Below are 15,367 nucleotides of genomic sequence, written 5' to 3'. Positions count from 1 at the left end.
CCATCAATGTCCAGAGCAAAGACGGGAGCAAGAAATAGTAGAAACACATAACCATCAAAGCATTCTCCCAGTTCTAAATCACCAAGCAAGTTCAGCTGAAAGCGGTAAAACAACAAGGGCTTTGGCAGTGAAAAGAAAGTATCAACAAAATAAACTGAGCTTTCTTTGAAGTCCGGAATATCCCAAATCATAATAGATTTCCTTTTGACATCCGGGATGAACTCATAATGCCAGCCACGTGAGTTAAAAGTAAACTGACTCAAGTCAAACTCAACCATGATCTATCATTGAGTTAAAGTGTGAAATAGGCTGAAATAATGATTGACATGATGTGACAAATAAAACCCACATACTACCACCGAAGAGCCTTGTCATCAAGGACAAATAGAAAAGTCAACAGCAGGATGGTTTTGTTGAGCCTGTGAGGAGGACTATTCAATTACCTTCTCTCACCTACGCAAGTAGACGTTAATGCCCTGAATGATGAAGGCATGAGTGCACTTGCCATAGCATCTGCAGCAGCTCAACACAACCCCAATTACAAAATCTGCAGGAGCTATTACGTCGAGTGTAAAGCTAAAATCCATAACAAAATCGAGTCCTAAATCTAATGACTCAAAGAAAGAGATTGACACAGATACTGTTAATACACACATGGTAGTTGCATCACTGATTGCCACCGTCACATTTGAAGATGACAAAGAGAGTATACACTATGGAGCTGCCAAGATGATATTTGGTAAAGTTTTCAGATTATTGTTATTCTCTGACACTGTGGCTTTCCTCGCTTCTCTTACAGTGGTTGTTGGCTGGTTACTTCGACAACACTTGCACGAAAGTCGTTTGAGGATCTTAGTGTCCAGTTATTATAGGAAATTCTAGAACTGTGTAGATAATATACACATATAGATGCATCACGTGTTCATTACATTTAAAATTTTAATGCTGTCTTTTGATGCAATTAGTTTTTAGATCATAACGTGTTGTTTTTTTATATAAAATATAGTGCAAATGACGATTATATATCAAAACAAATTTGGTTCAAATATCATTAGTCCCCACTGACTACTATAACTGTAAAGGCACTAGGATTGGCAACCTATGCTACTATTACTTCTAGTTGTTGTGTATAATCAAAAGGAAACATTATTTATCAAACTAACATTCTACAATATTGTTTATAATGTTGCATCTATTACATCAGAGTCTATCAAAATAAACTTATACAAACATAGAAAAATTTTACATTTGAAGTACATCATAGTAGAACTCAGCAATCAAATTAGTAATTCCTACTTTGACCTAATGTATCCTAGTCCCTCCATTCGAATGGAGGAGATATAGCTGATAGTTCATCACCAAGATTGATATGGAACCTTGTACCAACTTCTTTTTCTTTATTAACAACTGATGTTTCATTGTAGCTCTCTTGAAATTTTATCCATTCTTTGTAGTGCGGTGTGTTATTGAATTGATTGTAGGATGAAGTGTGTCCATACCTCACCTTCTATCTATTGACTGCTATTATTCCATCTTCTAACAACTTCATAAATTTGGTTCTAGACATCTCCATAATTATCGTGACCTGCATGACAATATTAAAAAGAGTGAGTCTTTCCTATGACACGGTAAGTGTCCTCTTTAAACCCATTAAATCTTACTTCCTTTATTGCCTTCCAAATATGCCATAAAACATTAGTTGAGAAACAAAACAAAAACTGATTATGTCCTTTATTTAAATTAATAATATAACCAATAAGAATTTCCTTTGAATATGTAATTTTACTAATATTCCAATTTTTAAGAGCAAGACAAAACATTTTCCTTGTTTCCTTTGCATAGAGACAATCAAAGAACTATAGCAAGACAAAACATTTTTCTTATTTCCTTTGCATAGAGACAATCAAAGAACATATATATAGTTGAATCAAGTTTCCTCCAACGTGCATAATTCAATGTCAAAAATTTTCATTTTGTAAGGTAATTTTTGTAAAGTAAAAATCCATCTAAAATATGCCTTCTTAGGCTGTAAAGCATTTGACCAAATTTTCTTAAACATTGCTTGCCATTGTTTATGTTCAAGACTGATATTTCAACAACTATTAAGATAATCAATGATAATTTATAATTCTCAATATAATTGAGATAGACAAAAGGGAAATGAAGCCTCTTATAGGACGAGCTCTCAATATGGAGTAGGTTCTCTAATTAGAAAGGCGAAATGAAAATTTGCAGATTAAAGAGGCTCAATACTTAAGCTTCCCATTCTGAAATATATTGTTGAAACATAGAATACCTTTTTGACACCAATTCTTGTCCAAGAATACTTGTAAAAGTGCAAGGGGTTTTCCCTTGTGTTCTAGATTCCACCATATGGATCTATGCGTGAAGATCTAGTTACTATTGTTCTTGAAGAAGTGAAAGTCGTTTGCTCCATCCATGACCATTTCCAAAGAATTCCATAAGATTCTAAACACTATAGATCCTATAATAATTATTAGATATTTGCTAGTGACAAAATCACAAAGGGAGAGAATTTCTAAGTTTTTGCTTGATTTGGTACAGTGAGCTAAATATTGTTTCTCACAACACTTTACATGGATCATCCCTATCTAGTGCTATAATAATCTATTTTAGAGCTAAAGATATTCCATTATTTTGTAGGTACTTTACGCAGTAATTTACGTGGTAACCTTACTGGATTTTCTCCCTACAATACTAGTCCCATTTGAATAGGTGCTTTTTCCTTTTTCTTTCTCCATCTAACCATAGGTAGCATATGATTTTATTTTCAATATCATATATTTGGTAACTATTAAAGATCCAAAGGAAAGCATAATATAGGTTTTAGGAAGATAAGATTTTCTAACGGATTTAAATTCTACCACCGAGGGAGAAGACTAAGTGCTTATTCCACCCATGTAATTTCTTATCAATCTTTGTTTTAATCCACATCCACATATCTTTTAGATTGAGACTAATTGCAAAAGGGATCTCAAGGTACCCTAATTTATTTTGAGGACCACCTATTCGAAATGTATACTTTTGGAACCAAACAAGGCAATTGTTAGTCAATCTAGAAATAACGGACTTCGCATTGGAGACTTTTGCACCAAAGGATTTACATTAAAAAATCAAGTTTCTGAAACAAGTTTTTGACATTCCTCTCCTCCAGCTCAATGAAAATTTTGTCATCAGCAAATTGAATGTTGAGTAGGTCTTTATTATCAGGAGTACTGTACCCCTAATGTTTGGTGTAATGAGTAATTTCCTTAATAGATAATGCATGGAATCTAAGGTGATTACAAAGAGAGTTGGGAAAAAGGGGAAACCTTGTCTAATTGATCTCTCTAAAGTATAAACCTCTGTTAATGATCCATTCAGATCCACTTGAGCAATGCTATCACATTTTAGAGTGTTAACCATGTTGCAAAAAGTTTCAGAAAAATCAAAAGCTTTTAGGGTCATTTTTAAACAACCATTCCCCCTTATTATAGGCCTTTTCAAAATCCAATAGGAGAATTTTTGGGTTTTGTTTAGAAGATTTTGCCCATTCCATAACCTTCTATCTTGTGATCGAATTTTCTAGGATATACCTTTCCTTCATAAATCATAAATCTAGTTCAAGTATTATTAATAATCTTGGGAAGGATATCAATCAGTCTTGTAGCTAAAAGGTTAGCTAAAATATTGTATGAGATATTCAGTCACATAATTTGTCTCCAATGTTTTAATTAGTTCCTTATGATCCTCTTTAGTGAGTACATTAATTATACCTTTATTTATACCACTTCTCAAAGAGCCTTTATTGAGTGCCTCCTTGTAAAGATGAAGTAGGTCATCACATATTCAGTTAATATTGGTTTTATAAAAATCAATGGGGTATCCATTAGCCTCGAAGAATTGTCATTATTAAGATTCATCACAGATTTTCTGATCTCATCTTTGGAAATTTCTTCTTTTAATTTGCATGCATCCTCTTTTGTTACTTTTTAGGAATAATTTGCTTGATATGTGTTTTATCATTGTGTTTATTTACCATGTTCCCTTTAGATTTGAATAGGTTCTTGTAATAGAGGAAAAAATGTTCTTTTATGTCTGCTTGTTCAATGAGAAAAAATCCTTCATGCAAAAATTATCAATTGTTAAGTTTTAGGTAGATAAATATGAATTAACAATTATATGTAGATTCAAATACACAAAAGATGAAGAATCATACACAACACAAATAACACAATTATTTAATGTGGTTCACCCAAGATGGGCTACATCCACATAACATAGCCATCCAATCTTTTCTTATTATCTAGTAAAATAATACAGTACCATTATAATACCCTTTTCATTCTAGCCGATCATAACATGTGATTTTAGGGTAACCTACAAATTTGGCTTTTTAGGGATTTTCTCAAATGTTGATTTTTTCAACAAAAGAATGCAAAAAAGAACCCCATAAAATTACAAGTGTACAATAATTGCATGATCAGTCACCACATATCAACTTCAATTTGCTCCTTCACTCCATAATCCTTGATATATCTAAAAAAAAATTTAGTGCCTTTGTCACCATTGTTCAACCAATTTATATTGGCTTTGACTTTAAGTCTCAAGATCTTTTTAACCTATAGTTTTCTTAATAATTTTTTTATTGTGGTCGGTTCCTCACATAACACCTCATTTAATGGGTTCTCCTATAGACAATTTTCAACTTGTAGTACCTTCTCTTGTAATGAATTCTCCTATTTCCTTCTAATGCAAATGTAGGCACACTAGGCAAGGATGTAGGCATGGGGATGGAACGATTGACTTTACTAGTGGTTTGAGTGTAACCAAGTGTAATACATCAAAATTTTTAGTAGGATTAGTAAATAATATAAATTAAACCATTTAAAAGTGATACCAAAGAAGAACATTAGCATAGAGCAAATGCGAAACATAAAATATGTAATACTTCCCTTATGACTCTCTTGATGCCACTTGAAATTTCTTGTCCTCCTCGTCTTCACGAAGCACATTTCTTCGAGGTTGATGAATGAAGAGTGAGAGATAGATGAAAGGTGAATTATGGATTTCTTACATTAGCATAACAACACATAGATGTGTGGGTAGATATTTTGATATGATGAGGATGCTAAGATAATGATTATGCTCTCAAGAGGGCAACATGATGGATGCAATGATTATGGATAAATGGCTTGCATAATGATGTAGTGAAAAGTGGATTATTTGGGATGAAAAAAAATCCAATTTATAGAGTTTGAAGATTGAAAATGGATGGTCAAGATTAAAAGGAGAATGAAGGGTTCCGATTAAAAGGGAGTGTGGTCTCAAATTTGAAGGCTTACTCTTGTGACAAGTGTCACAAGGAGAAGTGGGTTGTGAGGGCAAGTGTGCTCACACATGTTTGAGCATACACGGTGAAGCTCATGAAAGGGACATGTCTATGACATGTGTAAGAGGTAAGCTGGCTATGAGGTGACTTGTGAGTCACATGTGGACTTGGGTAGGTGTGTAGTATTTAAATATTGAATAAATACTAATAGGGATTAGGCTTAGGTTAATTATCTTAATGAGGGGATTAAAAAGTGGTTTGTAGGAATCACAAGATTAGTTTAATTAATTATGAATTAATTTAACTGATTGGGATTAGCAGGGAGATTGGAATATTCCCTAAGGTTGAGTTTGATAAATCAAACTTTGGAGGACATGAGACATATATAATTAATTAATAAAATAATTATATGGTTGGAAGGGGATAATTAATTAAATATAATTTAAAAAATTTAGGCATATTAATTTAATTAATTTTATGTTTCTACACCAAGGACTTCAACACAACTTTTGATAGGCACGATATTAGTGTCAACAATATCGGCAAGGCCATGCAACAAATCAACACCAATTTTATCACTTTGCACCATTCTTTTTAATCTTTCAATTAATGAGATTGTCTCACTTTTCAGGTATTGACGACTCATCCATTGCTGAAGATTTTCAAATTCATTGTCAATCTTCTCCAATTGGTCAATGGTAACCCTAGCTAGTGATTCATCCACATCACGAGAATTATGAAAAGAATGGGGATAAACAATGCCATTTGTTGGTTAGAAGAACCACCAATATTCTCACAAAATATGATATTCAAATTAGGCTCCATATCCTTAGTAATCAAACCTTGGAAAGCCTTAATTCAACAATTTCTTCTCAAGGGAATATTATAGATAGGACAATTGGTAACAAAACTTATGCATAAAGGAGGGAAATTTGAATGCATAAATTGAAAATTATGATTAAACAATGCAAAATTTTGTAAAAGTGATTGATTAACCAATTAATTAAGAAATTTGATTAATGAATTTGAAAGAAAAATATCTCTAAATTATAACATAACACATCATAAAGATCAGATCTGAAAATAAATTTGAAAAAATTATGCAACCACAAGTAAATTTTAGAATTATAAATTAGGGTTTTGTGAAATCAACCTCTAAATTTTGATAATGTACATTGATTGGTAGTTCAAATTTATCAGTATTATTATTATTAATTGTGCGTTGCTCTTGATCCATTCATTCGATATAATCATTAATCATCAACGTCTGCTCATGGTATCACTAGCTTCATAATTAGGTACAAGAAATAGAATAAATGTAGTTATGTATGAATTATCGTTAAATTTGACGCTCTCTGAGGAGGACTATTCAAATGGTTAGAGATGTAATGCAATATCCTTTTGTTGTGTGTGCAGCTACTGTAATACCTTCTTTCACCTCCACATGTACATGTGAATACTTTGACTCTCGACGTGAATGCCCTGAACGATGAAGGCGTGACTGTATTTGACCTAGCATCTGCAGCATCTCAAGACAACGCCAATTGTGCCTACATTGTACATAAATTGAAGCTGCAGAAGCTAAAAGGGCGAGTGCCATACTAAAATCCAGAACAACTTGTTCTCATCTAAGCAATGTTTCAAAGCATGGGGGAGACACAGATACTATTTATACACACATGTTAGTGGCATCACTGATTGCCACCGTCACATTTGCAGTCATGTTCCAAATCCTGGGGGGGGATTGAGGATGATAAAAACAAAATACACTATGGAACTGATAAGATGGCATTTGGTAAGATTTTTAAAATTGTTCATATTTTCTGACACCACGGCCTTCACGTTTTCTCTTACAGTGGTTAACAGGTGGTTCCTTCAACAACACTTGCAATAGAGCTCAGTTATACATATTATGTCCGAGTCATCTAATGGGAACTTGCTAGTCTCAATCTTCTGCGTTAGAATATTAATTTCACCTCTTTGCATGAATCGTTGTAGGGGAGAACTCTTTGCATGAATAGTTGTAGGGGAGAACTGTTTGTGTAGTTTGATACGAAGATAAAAATAGGCTCTCTAAATATAGAACTATGGAAGAATTGGAGTTAAGGATATGTTTTTTTAAGAATATAATTTATATTAAAAATTAATTGGAGTTGTGCATGAAAATGCATGTTTGTTTTTCCATTTTTAGATGGTATTTGATACATCTCTATTTAAAGAAGTAAAATTATAATGTTTTCTCTTTTCTGATCATTAAATCACTGATCACTCAATCAAAAAGCTTGTTATCTATTTTCTAAGTTTTAATGAATATGGAAATTCATCTTCTTTAAAATCAATTTTTATTTTCATCGATTAATATCAGAGCTATATATTTTCTTCGTTCTAAACTTTAGTAACATTTGTGTGTGCCACCATTACCGTCATAATGCCTCGTGAACTTGACAGCTTGAAAAGTAAGGATAAGGTGGCTTTCTCGAATTATGAACGGCTCTGGCGATACGAGATCTGTGTCGCAGCCTTCACACCATTTTGTGTTGCATTCATGTGCAAAACAACATGAAGATTGTTTTGTGTAGTTTAATTACATCATTAAAAAAAATATGTTTAATTGAAAAGTGTTGTATGAAATGATTCTCCTATTTATTATAAATATATGTTCTACATTATAATATTTTAAATATTTGTATTATATATAAATATAATGATGAAATTTGTATATTTATATTAATTTTCATTTAATTTTAGTTTTATTTTGAAAATTATTTTAATATAGTTATATTATATTAATAATAAAAGCTTTATCATAGATAAATCATTTTTGTACAATATAAGCTGGAAAAAAATGGCGGAGCGAGGAAAGCAGAGCGAAAAATCATAGAATATCAATTCACTGAATGGAGTTGGGGGTTTAGGAGACATTGTCGCGTCCAATCTAAACAGACCCAACGATTTGAAAGGCGAGGACGAAGATTTGTTACAAACCATCGATGTCACTGAGGAGGTCGGAGAAGACATAGAGTTCCTTAAAGACTTGGAAATCATCTGTAGATTTGTCGGGCCAAGATTTGATCAAAAGAAAATTCTAAAATGGATTAAGGAAACATGGCAAACTCCTCAAATTACAAAATTTCTACCAAAAGGACATTTTGTTGTGATATTTTCATCAGAGCAAGAACACCAAAAAGTCCTGGATGGCGGTCTATGGACAATGGACTCCAAACCCTTGTACATTCAAAGATCGCACAAGAACTTTAATCCCCTCATAACGGACCCATATGACAAGCCAATGTGGATCTATTTAAACAACCTCCCAATGGAACACTGGATGGAGGAAGCCCTAGAGAAAATCATAAGAACGCTCGGTACCCTAATTGACATTGATGCAGAAATCACCCAGGGCGATTCGTATATCTATGCAAGGATACAGCTAGCCGCAATCAGAAGAACCACAATTAGAAGAATTCTACCAAAGATAAAACTAAGAGTCTGTGGGATGGATTGGATTCAATCGGTTCAAATAGTGGAGGAGAGATTCTACTACTTGAATTACAGAAGGAGGAACCATTCCATGGATAATTGCAAGATTCCAAAGAAAAAAAAGAAGGTATGGATACCAAACAAACGGATGAATCTGAAACCATTGAAAAAGCTCTCATTCTAGGGCACACAGAAAAACAGGTTGAAAACCAAAACTGGCCCCAAAATAAGGATGAACAAACAAAACAAAGGGTATGCGAACTCTAGAAGGAAAAAGATGTGGGAATTCACACAGATAAAGATTTGGGGGTCAATCCTGAATCAGACTTGGAAGATGTATGGGAATCAGAAGAGGAGTTAGATAACGATGACCTAGGAATCATCGACACTAGATGTATTAGCCAATCTGCAGTCACTCTATTGGGGAGGGGAAAAGGTTACAACGGTAGGAAATCAAACAAACAAAAAAGAGAAGAGGAGGTGGCTGAGAAAGGCCTTCTTAGCATAATTGAATTCTTGAAAAGGAAAAGTACAAGGGAGTTAACGACTCCCTTGAGAAACAATGAAGATCACCACATGGAATGTCAGGGTCTAGCGGCCCCTCACAAATGCCAGAAGATGAAATGCCATCTAGACAAAATCGCAAGTGATGTAGTTATTTTTCAAGAGACTAAGTGCAACATTGAAGAAGGTCAAAAATTTATTAGTTATTGCAGAGGTTGGTTATAATTATTCCATGCAACAGATGGTCGGGCTAGAGGATTAGGCATTCTATAGAAAATTAACTCAATTAATGCAAAGACAATTTTGTAGTGGAAAGAACTGGATTTCAAGTAATGTTCAAAGCATAATAAACCATATATAATTTTATCTATGGAACATCTATGGTCCCACCTAAACACTAGAGAAATCTAAATTATGGGAGGAGATCTGTCAATTGGTGCTTGCGGGCTGCAACACGAACCTCATAATCGGTGGTGACTTCAACACAATATTAGATCTTACAGAAATCACTAGAGACATGTTGGATTTTAAAGATTTTATAAAAAATATAGATGCAACTGATTGCATGCCATCATAAGGATGGTTTACATGGACAAATAGATGGATAGGATTCACCAACATAGTAGAACATTTGGACAGATTTATGGTTGGTTCATATTAGATGAAGGATGGTATTCTGACATTGGTGACTACACTCCCATATAGTGTCTCAGATCATTACCTGGTACAATTAGAAATTGGTTAGATATCAATTGGGGTGACAAATACTTTAAATTCTAGAATATGTGGTGGAGTCAACACTAAAAGAGGCATTGGAAATGTGGTGGAACCAATGCAAACATATCAAAGGTACGCCCAACTTCTGTTTTTCAAAAAAGTAGCTTATATTAAAAATCGGCTTAGAATTTGGAATAAGGAGGTTTTTAAAAACATTTTTGATGAGAAAGAAAGCATAGAGGCTGAACTGGAAGCATTAAATAAGAAAATAATTGACGAGGGAAAGAATAGAGAAGATTACATTCAAGAAAAGGTACTGAAGAATAGTTTGTCTGAGAAACTAATAAAAATGAAAACCACTAGAAAGATAAAGCAAGGGAGATTTGGATCAAGGAAGGAGATAAAAACAGGAAGTTCTTCCATGCTTTGGTCAAGGCCAGGAAGGCATAAAATCAGATTAAAGAAATCACCCCTAGTAATGGAGTTTGTTGCAGAGATAGAGACAACATTGGCCAGGCGGTTGTGGACTATTTCAAGAAAATTATGAATTCTAGTGGTATGGATGTAGCACAATACAGAGATAAGATTCTTGAGACTACCCAAAAATTAGTTGTTGATGAGGACAACCAAATGTTAATGGAACCATTTACTAAAGAGGAAATTTAGGCTGCTATGTTCGATCTGCACCGTCACAAAGCCTCGGGGTTGGATGACCTCCCCACTAGTTTCTACCAGAATTGATGGGAGTTTCTAAAAGACGATATATGAAAGGTGGTCAAGCAAGTAAGAGACAGGGGGAGATTTGTTAAAGAAATAAACAACAATGCATTAGTCATCATCCCAAAGAAGGTTAACCTCAGGTATCTAGATGATTTTCGACCAAATGCATTATGTAATACCCTTTATAAAATAATAACTAAGGCCTTTACAAATAGACTAAATTTTTTTTTACCGAGAGTCATATCTACAAAACATAATGGCTTCACTCCAAGATAGGAAATTACAGACAACATCACTCTCATTGCATAAACAATTCATTCCATAGCAATAGAGAGAACTTAGAAGGCAATAATAATCAAGCTGGACATCTCCAAAGCATATGATAAAGTACCTTGGGATTTCCTAATTGGTGTGCTAGATAAAATGGGATTCAATAAAAAATGGATCCAAATTATCAAATTTTGCATCAACTCTCCCCATTTCTATGTGGCTATGAACAAAGAACTATTCAGTTTCTTTGAGAGTAAGAATGGATTAAGACAAGGTGACCCAATATCACCATTCCTATTTGTTATTATGGTTGAATCTCTAAGTTGTTACATTTGCAAACTTGGGGAAATAGAGGTATGGAAGGGTGTTGTAATTCATGAAGAATTAAGAACAGTTACACATTTGCAGTTCACGAACAACACGAACCTATTTGGTGAATCTACCTTAAGGAAGGCAAAGCCAATAAAGGATGTGTTGGAGCTATATGATTTAACAACTATCCAATAGATAAATGATACGAAGACATTATTTTTCTTTTCTAATACAAAGAAGTCTATCCAAATTAAAATCTCCAAGTTGTTGGGATGGCCGATCGAAACATTGTTCGCTAAATAATTGGGGGTGCCAATGTTCTCTATTTCTTCAAAGACCTAACTATGAGAAGAACTAATCTTGAAATGCAGGCAAAAAACCAAAGCATGGAAGCATAAATGGTTGGTGCTCCCTAGAAGAATCCAACTAATTAAATTCGTTTTGGCAGCCATGCCTATCTATGCAATGTCTTGTTGCAAACTATCATCCAAAGCAATTCAAGCATTGGAAAGTTTCTTCAAAAAAATTATGTGGGAAGGTGCAAAAGAGATCAAGAAGATCCCACTTCTTAAGTGGAACATTGTGTAAATTGAAAGAGAGTGGTGGGGTTGGGCTAAGGAATATGGAAATGCAAACTTCAGCCCTAGGAGCTAAATTAATTTGGAAGATGTATAGGTCCCTCAAGAAACTTTGGTGCAACATTATGCAAAGGAAATACATGGAAAATAATGATCATGCAAGAACACTCACTGCCAATAGTTCCAATGGTGGATGAATGGTATGAAAATTTATGAATGAGTGCAGGTATATAATCACGGATCACCTTAGCTAGAAGATTAAGATTGGGAGAAAAGATAGATTCTGGTATCATTCATGGGACAGATTTAAGAACATTAGCAAGTTGTTTGATCTATAAGAATGGATGAAGGAGGCAAAATTGGTGTATGGTGAATTTTTCACAGACTATTTGAGTGAATCATATCCTAGGAGTGGCATATTTGAATGGATTTTGATATAGGTTGAAAACATGGTGGTAGAGGATGAAAGGAAATTAGTTGAGATATTGCATAACAAAAGAATCACACTCAAGAATGAGGAGAGCAAAGTTATTTGGTGTTCTACTAGATCAAGAGAATACAATACTAGTCTGGGTTATCAAATTCAAATGATAGAGTAAGATAAGAGCGAATGGCCTACAAATCTATGCTAGGATAAAATGGGGCCTCTTAAGGCTGGTTCATTCTTGTGGACTATTCTTCATGAAATAATTCTAACTAGAAAACGGCTGAAGCTCTATGGGATTAATGGCCCTAAAATTTGTGTCTTATGTAAACAGAATGAGGAGACTACAAATCATTTGCTATTAGAATGCCCCTTTGCAAGAAAATGTTGGAATTGGCTATGCCAATGTTTGGAATGATTCTAGATGCTACAAATGACTATCTAATCAATGGTATCAAGATATGGCCAATATTGAACCAAAAATCATTATGGGGGGCTCTGTGCATAATAGAAAATTTTTGGAAGAAAAAGAGCTTATTGTAGAAAAGGTTATTGAAAAAATCAAGATGGGAATTAGTGAAATTTCTAATACAAAGGCCCCTACTACAGAAAGATTGAATATTTCACTAACTGGGATAAAAAAAAATCAGAAAGAGTGGGGGACTTTAATTCCTCCCAATGTAAGCTTGTACCTAATAATTTTAAGCGAACAAAATCCACATGGTTTTCCCTTGAGGATGGCATGATCAAACTCAACTTCGATGGGGATGCCAAGGGCAACCCTGGAGAAACTAGATACAAATGCATAGCTAGGGATGGCTGCAGAGAGGTGATTTTTATCATTTTTGGTTACTTAGGTATAACCATCAATAACGATGCTCAGGCTACGACTCTTGAGAGAGGACTAAAGGATTGTGCAAAGTATTTTATTGAATCACTAGATATTGAGGGAGATTTATAAATTATAATTAATGCAATCAAGAATAAATTGATCCCAAACTAGAAACTAAAGAGGAAATTGGGTAGGATCTTGATGCACCTAAAATGGATTTTGAACTATATAATAATGCATGCCTATTGAGAAGAAAATGGAGCAGTTTATCACATGGAAAATTTGGGAGTATCCTCGAAAAAGAGGGAAGAACAAATCATGAACAAAAATATTCATGAAAATTTTGCTCAGATTTTGAAGGATGACTTCTCATACTCAGAATAAAAGAATAAATCTAGCATTGGATAGACTGAACCTAGATAAGATTGTTTGAGGGGTTCTAGACATCACGAGGAGGATCAAGGTTGTAACTCGATACAGGCTAATAAAAAACTTAAAGGAAGAACCCCGAGTTAGTGAATGGTGGTTCCAAGTAATATGACACATCATAAGGGGATTGAGATTTATTGATTATGAGTTCTATTGGGATTCTCCCAAGATTTGGGTTATTCGTAGCATTAAAATAAGGACAATATCTCATAGTCGACCCCTAGGATTAGGAAGAATCTAGTCTGTGAGTTGCTTACTATTTGGCAAATCTTATAATATCAATCTTTGAAAGAGATTGGACTACTTATTTAGCTATAAAATGACACCATCCATTGACCCTAGAGGCATTGAGAAATGGGACACCACTTTGGGTTGGGCTGTTTGTGTAGAGAGGAAACGTTGTTGGCACAATGTAAGTGACTCTTCACCATTAATGATCAGCAGGTGGGGGATAATATCAAAGACTTGGTGAAGTGTTATCTGGGTGAAAACCATCATTGGTGTGATGGGTTTGTCTATGAGGTGGTTCTATGTCCACTGGTTGATATTATAGATTCTAAGGAAAATTGTATCAACAGAATCTCTGATTTCATACTAGAATCAGATGGTGAAGTTGTGGCTAATGCCATTCTTGATTTGGAAGAAGGGAATGTGAGCACCCTAGGTATCTATCTTGATAGTAACAATTATGTTTTTGAAGAGGATGTGAACTTGGGCATATCCTCCTCTGCTGTGGATAAAGCAAGACTCCAGTGTAAAAGGAATTTCATTGACAATGCTTGGTAAGTTTTTTGTATTGCTATGATTAACAATTTTGATCCATTTAGCAAGCTACTAAATTCAGAGGAGATTTGGCTCTCCATGACAAGTGCTACCATGATTACGGAGATAGGTAGATATCTGGCTATGATTTTCAACTATCTCACTAATTAAAATGGTTGACTTCTTGTAACTATGGATTGTATTCTAAAAACTTTCATTCTATCAATGTAAGGGAGCTATGTTGGCATTTTGCATAGAGATTGCATTAATGATATGTTATCATTAATGTTAATTGAACCGGTAATGGTATTCATGTTATTGATGATATTGTTGTTTTTGATATTAACTAGTAACTAGTAAGAAGATCTTTGTGGAAGATGTTGTAAACCAATCTGTAAATTTTTTAAGTTGAACTGGTAAATTAGTGTAAAGGGTTAAACCTTTCTATGCAATGTAACTGGTAAACCCTATCAGTTGTTAAACCCTAACCAATCAAGTTTGTTGTTTTATTATCTAATGAGCGGTAATGATGGAGACACATGTGATCACTGTATGAGGATAAGTTCAAATTTTTTTGGCACGTTTGTTTTTGTCTAGGGAAGGAGCAAAGTGGATTGCATCTAATGCACAACACGTGATGAGTTACAAAGTCCGATGAAGTGGTGATCATGGAGCGATTGGAATTTTCTTGAAGAATGTGAAGAGATTGTCATGATTTCTAATGGTCAAGATTGTACTAACTTGTTTGTAATCTCGATGATGAGAATTAGGTTTTTCTTGTGTAATCGACCTAATTGATTTGTATTTAAGGTCAATGAAGTTGTTTGTAAAGGTTGTTGGCAAGATTGATATAAACCTATTGAGTGTGTAGTTTCTTAACCAATGAATGGATCTGCACTTTGAGTAAAGGTAGATTGAAGCTTAGAATGATCTGATCAAGAAAATGTAGTGCTACTCAAACAGTTTAAGAAAACCCGTTGTTTTCTAACAATTACAGTAGAAGTGAA

This window comes from Cryptomeria japonica, chromosome 5 (assembly GCF_030272615.1).
Source record: "Cryptomeria japonica chromosome 5, Sugi_1.0, whole genome shotgun sequence".
Taxonomy (NCBI): domain Eukaryota; kingdom Viridiplantae; phylum Streptophyta; class Pinopsida; order Cupressales; family Cupressaceae; genus Cryptomeria; species Cryptomeria japonica.
This window is presented reverse-complemented; position numbering follows the sequence as displayed.